Below are 7,833 nucleotides of genomic sequence, written 5' to 3' on the forward strand. Positions count from 1 at the left end.
TTAGAAGGATCAGGGAAGTTGGGACCATTATCCTTGGAGAAGAGAAGGTTGAGAGGAGATTTGATAGAGGCGTTCAAAATCATGAGGGGTCTGGACAGAGCAGATGAGGACAAACTGTTCCTATTGGTGGAAGGATTGAGAACCAGAGGACAGAGATTTAAGGTAATCGGTAAAAGAAGAAATGGCGACATGAGGATAAACATTTTCACCAGCGAGTGGTTAGGATCTGGAATGTGCTGCCTGAGAGTGTGGTGGAGGCACAATTGAGTCTTTCACAAGGGAATAGGATCATTATCTGAAAAGGAAGAACGTGCAGGGTTACGTGGAGAAGGCGGGAGAATATTTCTAGGTGAGTTGCTCCTTTATACGGCCAGTGCAGACACAATGGGCTGAATGGCCTCTTTGTGCTGTAACCATTCTATGATTCTATAGATATAAAAACAAAAAGCTAAAAGCTACTGCGGATGCTGGAAATCCAAAACAAAAACAGAATTACCTGGAAAAACTCAGCAGGTCTGGCAGCATCGGCGGAGAAGAAATCAGTTAACGTTTCGAGCCTTCATGGCCCTTCGGCAGAACTGAAGCATAGTTAGAAGAAGGGAGAAATATAAATTGGTTTAAGGTGGGTTGGGGGGGGGCGGTGGGGGAGAGAGACATTGAGGGTGTGGTGATTGTGGAGATGAGCAGATAATCAAAAGATGTCACAGACAAAAGGGTCAAAGAGGTGTTGAAGGTGGTGATATTTGTCTGAGAAAAGTGCTAATTAAGAATGGAAGATAGGATATTCAAAGTACAGCTCTAGTGGGGGTGGGGTGGAAAGACTAACAAGGTTTTAGTTTAGATTTAAAAATAATGGAAATAGGTGGGGAAAGAAGAATCTATATAAATTATTGAAAAAAAAGGGGGGGGGGGGCAAGAAACGGGGTGGGGATGGGGGGAGGGGGAGTTTAAGATCTAAAGTTGTTGAATTCAATATTCAGCCCGGAAGGCTGTAAAGTGCCTAGTCGGAAGATGAGGTGCTGTTCCTCCAGTTTGCGTTGGGCTTCACTGGAACAATGCAGCAAGCCAAGGACAGACATGTGGGCAAGAGAACAGGGTGGAGTGTTAAAATGGCAAGCGACAGGGAGGTTTGGGTCTTTCTTGCGGACAGACCGCAGGTGTTCCGCAAAACGGTCGCCCAGTTTGCGTTTGGTCTCTCCAATGTAGAGGAGACCGCATTGGGAGCAACGAATGCAGTAGACTAAGTTAGGGGAAATGCAAGTGAAATGCTGCTTCACTTGAAAGGAGTGTTTGGGCCCTTGGTTCTATAGTCCTAGTACAGAACCTCATTGTATACTTCCTGCCAGTCCAAAAACCAACCATTCACCACAACTTTCTGCATTGGTCCCTTAGCAATTTTTCTCTCCAGGCTGACGCTGTACCTTTAATCCAATTTGTTGCAATATTGGTCAAACTGAGAAACCCATAGGCACATTATCAACTGGAAAGCCCTCACCCTCCCTCTCTTTACCACTTCAAAGAATCTCAGATTAATCGTGAGACTGTGTATTGTCCCTGACAATCTGTCCTCTTTTATTTGCTCATGCTTGCCAAACTGCCTGTTAATTTTTTCCTGGATTATCGTTTTAAATGCTTCTCCACCACCATCATTAAACTGATTGGCCTGTACTTGCCAGGTTTATTCCCCTGAACCTTTTTAAATCCAGGTCATTTATCTACTTTTGTACCACCAGCCTTTCTCATACCTCCTCTTTATATCTTATCCAGTATCTCAAAAACCTCTTCATTTACCCATAGCTTTAGCAAAGTCCTCTTGCTTGGTAAACACGAATGCAAAGTATTCATGTAGTGCTTCAGCCATGCCTCCTGCCTCCACCAGTCGATCTCCATTTCAGTCTCTAATTAAGCCCTTCGCTTCTCTGACAACCCCTGTAGTGTTAATAGACCTATAGAAGACCTGTTGCTGAATTAGTGCCATCACTGGTGGGGGTGGGGGGAAAAGCAGGGGGGTAGATACCTCAGGTTCACTTGATGCATTTGGGAAGAACTGTGTGGAGGTTTAAGACATCTTTGTGACACAATTTTACCAAGATAAGCAAGAGAAACAAGAAGATGGGGACATAGGTGAGAGTGACAGTGCCCTTGATAACAAGGCAGCATTTGACTGAGTGTGGCATCAAGGAGCCTTAGCAAAACTGGAGTCAATGGGAATCAGGGGGAAAACTCTCAGCTGGTTGGACTCACACCTAGCACAAAGGAAGATGGTTGTGGTTGTTGGAGGTCAATCACCTCAGTTCCAGGACATCACTGCAGGAGTTCCTCAGGGTAGTGTCCTCGGCCCAACCATCTTCAGCTGCTTCATCAATGACCTTCCTTCCATCATAAGGTCAGAAGTGGGGATGTTCGCTGATGATTGCACAATGTTCAGCACCATTCGCGACTCCTCAGATACTGAAGCAGTCCATGTCCAAATGCAGCAAGACCTGGACAATATCCAGGCTTGGGCTGACAAGTGGCAAGTAACATTCGTGCCACACAAGTGCCAGGCAATGACCATCTTGAGCAAGAGAGAATCCAACCATCGCCCCTTGATGTTCAATGACATTAGCATCACTGAATCCCCCACTATCAACATCCTGGGGGTTACCATTGACCAGAAACTGAACTGGACTAGCCATATAAATACTGTGGCTACAAGAGCAGGTCAGAGGCTAGGAATCTTGCAACGAGTAACTCACCTCCTGACTTCCCAAATTCTATCCAATTCTATCTTGGACTTCCTTGATTTTGTACTATATCTAGTGTTGATTTTAGTGCCTCCCACAATTCTTCATTTTCATTGGATCTTTGCTTATTTATTTTAGTCAAAGTTCCCTTCTCAGCTGTCAATGATGAGAATGTGCAGCTTATGTGTAGCTCAGTAAAAATGATGAGTAGAATGTCAATCCTGATAACAAACATCCTGCATAGGCAATCTCCAGCTGCACATTATCTCACAATAATATTCCTATCTGTTTGCAGGATTGCTGCTAATTCTAAATTATTAGCACATAAATACATATAATTCAAGGGACCGATCATGCAAGGACATAAAGTTCAACACCCTCCAGCCCTTTGTTCACCAGACCCATCTGTGGATAATTCTTACTAAGTATTACTTTTTCCTAGCCGTCAATTTTCTTAATCCAGATTCCATTTCATTCTTTTGCTGAGTATTGGGTCTATATTCTCTGGAGTTTAGAAGAATGAGAGTTGATCTCAGTAAAACACACAAGATTCTGAAGGGGCTTGACAGGGTAGACACTGAGAGATTGTTTCCCCTGGGTAGGGAATCTAGAACACGGGGTCACAGTCTCAGGATAAGGGGATGATCATTTAGGACTGAGATGAGGAGAAATTTCTTTGAGGGGTTGTGAATGTTTGGAATTCTCCACCCCAGAGGGGTTGTGGGTGCTCCATCATTGAATATATTTAAAGCTGGGAGAGAGATTTTCAGTTTCTCAGGGAATCAAGGGATATGGGGAGTGGGCAGAAAACTAGAGTTGAAGCCCAAGATCAGCCATGATCGTATTGAGTGGTGGGGCAGGCTCGAGGAGCTGTACGGTCTACTCCTGCTCCTATGTTTTATGTTCTTGTGTTCTTTAATTCAATTTTACTCTCTCTAACAGGTTCCTGTGGCCTGAACTTTACATTCCGAGCTCGGGTCCGCACCTGACCTGAACACACGTGAAATTGCACAAAATGACATCGGGCATGTGTCCTGACGTCATCGCGCACGTGAGCAATATTGAGGTTGGCGGGCACACACGGGTGCCAGAGACATGCCTGCCAACAATTAAAGGGCCAGTTAAGGCCTTTAAAAAGCCCATTGTCCATGATTTTATGTTACCCGTGTGGTTTCACACTCATCGCATGGGCAAAATGGGCAGGTGGGCAGCCCACTTTTAATGAAACCTCATCCAAGGGTGGGATATAAAGTGTCAGCAGCATTGCCAGTGTGAGTAGTGAGGAGTTTAGGAGATAGTTTGTTGCTGGTTGCTTAGTGAAACTTGACAGTTCTGAGCTTCAGTCTTAGCATTTCCAGGAACAAAAACAGAAAATGCCGGTAAAACTCACCAGGTCTGACACCATTTGTGGAGAGAGAGGCAGAGTTGATGTTTCGAGTCCATATGACTCTTCTTCAGAGCTAGCATTTCCAGGCTTCATTCCAGGACTCATTGGTGTCTCCAAGGCCCCTGGAGGACCCTTCCAGTCACCAGACAATCTTCCCTTACCCTGGTAATGAGGATTGTGGTCTCCGCTGGTGGCACCTCCTCTGAGGAGGAAGAGAGGGGCAGAAGGGAGAGGAGGCCAGGTGTCCCAATGCAGCGCCCAGGGGAGGGACCTGTGGGAGGAGAGGTGCTGGCACAAGGGGCGCGGGGCCAGCAGGAAGTCCAAGGTGGGAGGGGCCGCAGAAGACGCCACTATCCTGCTGCCAGGGTTTACAGGCGGCGATGCAGCTTCCTCAATATGACTGAGATGCAATGCCAAAGGAGTCTCTGCCTCTCCATGGAGACCATGACCTCCATTTGTCAGATGATCGGCCCTGAGATCAGCTCCGACTGTGTGGGTGGACACCCCATGCCAGTGGCTCTGAAGGTCACAGTGGCCCTCAACTTTATGCCTCCGGCTCTTTCCAGGGCTCAGTGGGGTATCTATGTGGAGTGTCCCAGTCAGCTGTCCACAGTTGTGTCAAGCTGGTGACAAAAGCTCTGTTCAGGCAGGTACTGACCTTTATTCTTTACCGTATGGACCAGGCCAGCCAGACACAGCGAGCCAGAGGCTTCATGGCGATTGCTGGCTTCCCCCTGCGTCCAGGGGGCAATAGACTGTACACATGTGGCTATCAAGGTGCCAGCGGGTGAGCCCGGTGCCTTCGTCAACAGGAAGGGTTTCCACTCCATGAACGTGCAGATAGTGTGCTGGTCTACAAGTCTGTGCAAGGTACCTAGGCAGCTCCCACGACGCCTACATCCTCAGACACTCCCAGGTGCCGGGGCTCTTCAGTGCTCCAGCTCGGCTGGATGGATGGCTGCTGGGTGACAAGGGCTATCCCCTCAGAAGGTGGCTCATGACGCTTCTCCGCCATCCAAGATCAGAGGCCAAGCAGTGTTATAATAGGAGCCACACCTCCATAAGGGCAGTGGTAGAGAGGACAATAGGTCTTCTCAAGATGCGCTTTTGATGCCTGGAGCATTCAGTGGGTGCACTACAATACCCCCCAGAGTGGGTGTCACTGATAGTGGTACCATGCTGCACTCTCCACAATCTGGCACTGGCAAAGGAGGGGCCCACTGGAGGAAGAGGATCTTGATGCAGCTGCACAGGCCACAGATGATGAAACCAGTAGAGTCAGAAGAGGAGCACGGTGAGGAGAATGCTGAGGGTGTGGAGGCAGACCTCGGTAACCTCCAGGGAGGCAGGGACATCAGGGACACCTTGTTCCAACGCTCCTTCAGCTAGGCTGCCAAAGATCCGCTCCCACCTCCTGCCAGGGCTGCCACCTCCATCCCGGATGTCTAAAATGGCCCTTTCATTTGAACCCAAAATCCACTCAGTGCCTGTGCAATTAGGATGAGAGCCACTCACGTCCAGCAGTAGACACTGGCACGCCCTGCACCACTGAAACATTTGAAGCATACTCAGGCCATTAAGCCAAAAGCAAAATTTATATCATGTTGGCACTCACATCAAATGAACATAACAATATATGATGTTAATGGCCACACCAGTAAACATACAAACAAAACATTACAGAACAGAAGATCATCTGTGACCTGTCCCTCTTGTGTTCATGGTGCCTTAAACTTACATTTGCGAGTGCTGTGTCTTCTTGCGCCCCACCCCACCCCTCGCTGGCACCAGCATTGGAGACAGCCTGCTGACTCTGCTGTCCTGTTGGCCTTGATGAACTTGGTGGTCGTCCTCTGGCCCGTGGAGCCTGTGCTGGCCCCACCTGGGAGAGAGTGGCCAGTGCCATGGCTGGCATCTCCCCAGTCTCCGCAGCCTCATCAGATGCCACAGTCACTGGCAGAGGGGCGGAGGAGCTGCTGCAGTCATCCAGAGTGCCCTGAGAGGCGCCCGCAGAGACGACAAGCAGGTTGTGCGTCAACATGAGGTCACTCTGGAACTCCCTGCTCTCCATTGCTGGGATACTGGGTGCCCAATCCATCTCCCACACTGACACTGACCACCTGAGGTCATTGCCTGTGTGAGGGCTGCAGGTCCGAGCGCAACCCCAGGAACCCCTGATTCTGTCCCTGGAGCTGCCTCTCCATGAGAGTCACCACCCTCTCAATGGGGGAGGCAGTGCGCTCGGCCATGAGGGTCATTGCATTGCTCATGCTCCACATGGACTCCTCCATAACTGAGAGCATGGCACGCAGACCCTCATGGATCTCCACCAGATCCTCCCGTACATCTCACTGGACGTCCTGCATCTGCTGCCTAATGGACAACTCCAGAGGCTCAGCATCTGCCTCAAACTCAGCAACATCCTGGTCTCTAGCAGTCCTCTGACTGCCGGCGCCCTGGGCACTCTCTGCCTCCGCCTGCTCCTCATGCAAATGTGAAGTGCCCTTCCTGCTGTGCTCCAACATTGTAGCTGATGATCTAACACCCACTAAGGTGCTGGTATCTGCGCTGGTGCCTGGTGCAGAGAGGGGGTGTGATGCAGGTGCAAAGGATGGGCACTGGCCCTCTGGTGTCAAGCGTGGATCCTCAGGGTCCTGCAATCGTTTGCTGGATGGCGATTCTAGGGGAGAAAAATGACATGTCAGTAGGATCAGTCATCACACCATCACTGTGCATGCCAGGCAGGTTGGTGAGACAATGGAGATCTGCATCATGGTGCCCTCATCTTTCAATGAACAATGGGGACTCCAGGTTTGAGGCTTCCATTTCAGATGGAACTACACAACAATGTTTACATACAACACACCCTCACCTCTGTGCACTGCACTCTTAGTTTCATCAGAGACCCCTGCCTCTCCATGACCAGTGGACCGAGCTGGGTGCCGTGGCTCCATATCTAAGGCATCCATCTTGTACCTCGTCAATATGAGCAGGTTTGGGGGGCCTCTGCCTGCCCGTGGCCTCTCGATGTTGTTATGGTTTGTCTTCTCCTGAAAGGACAGAGGAGCATTGATTAGTCCGCTCTCTACCTGCAGTGCCATTGCAGCCTGGCCAACCCCAGCTGAGGAACACCTGGCAGGGCACATCCAAGTTGTGGCTGCAAAGCAATCAGTCCAAGCAGCCAGTGCTCACCCCCTTGGCTGGCGCCGATGTCATTGACAGTTGGCACTCAGACTCTTACACTCCTGACCATCATGGGGGGATGGCCAGTCGCTAACACTTCTCCACACAGATCCAACTCGGTACTCACTCCTGCCGAGTGCAGCAGATTGTTGAATCTTTTGTGGCACTGCACCCATGTCGCTGACCTGGGCTGCCAGCTCCGCCATGCTTTCTTGGTGAGGTGCAGTAGCCTCCTCTTGCCACCCTTGGGGGCTGAGCATGTCCCATCTGGCACTGACCACCTCCATGAGGATTCCCAGGCACTCATCCAAGAACCAGGGGACCGCATGCCCACAGGACTTGCCCTCCTGCCTGGCGTGCCTGGCAGGCACAGATGCCATTGCAGCTGCAAAAAAAATGTTTCGTCAAACAACTCCAAAGTGCCCCCTGGCAGCCTTCAGGGAGCTGCCTCTGCTGCTTTTAAATCCCCCAGCGGGTCACCATTGGACCCGGTGCCTGACAGCTCCCGTCCCTGCCCAGCCCTTTTAGACATAAGAC

This window comes from Cetorhinus maximus, unplaced genomic scaffold, assembly GCF_964194155.1.
Source record: "Cetorhinus maximus unplaced genomic scaffold, sCetMax3.hap1.1 HAP1_SCAFFOLD_445, whole genome shotgun sequence".
Taxonomy (NCBI): Eukaryota; Metazoa; Chordata; class Chondrichthyes; order Lamniformes; family Cetorhinidae; genus Cetorhinus; species Cetorhinus maximus.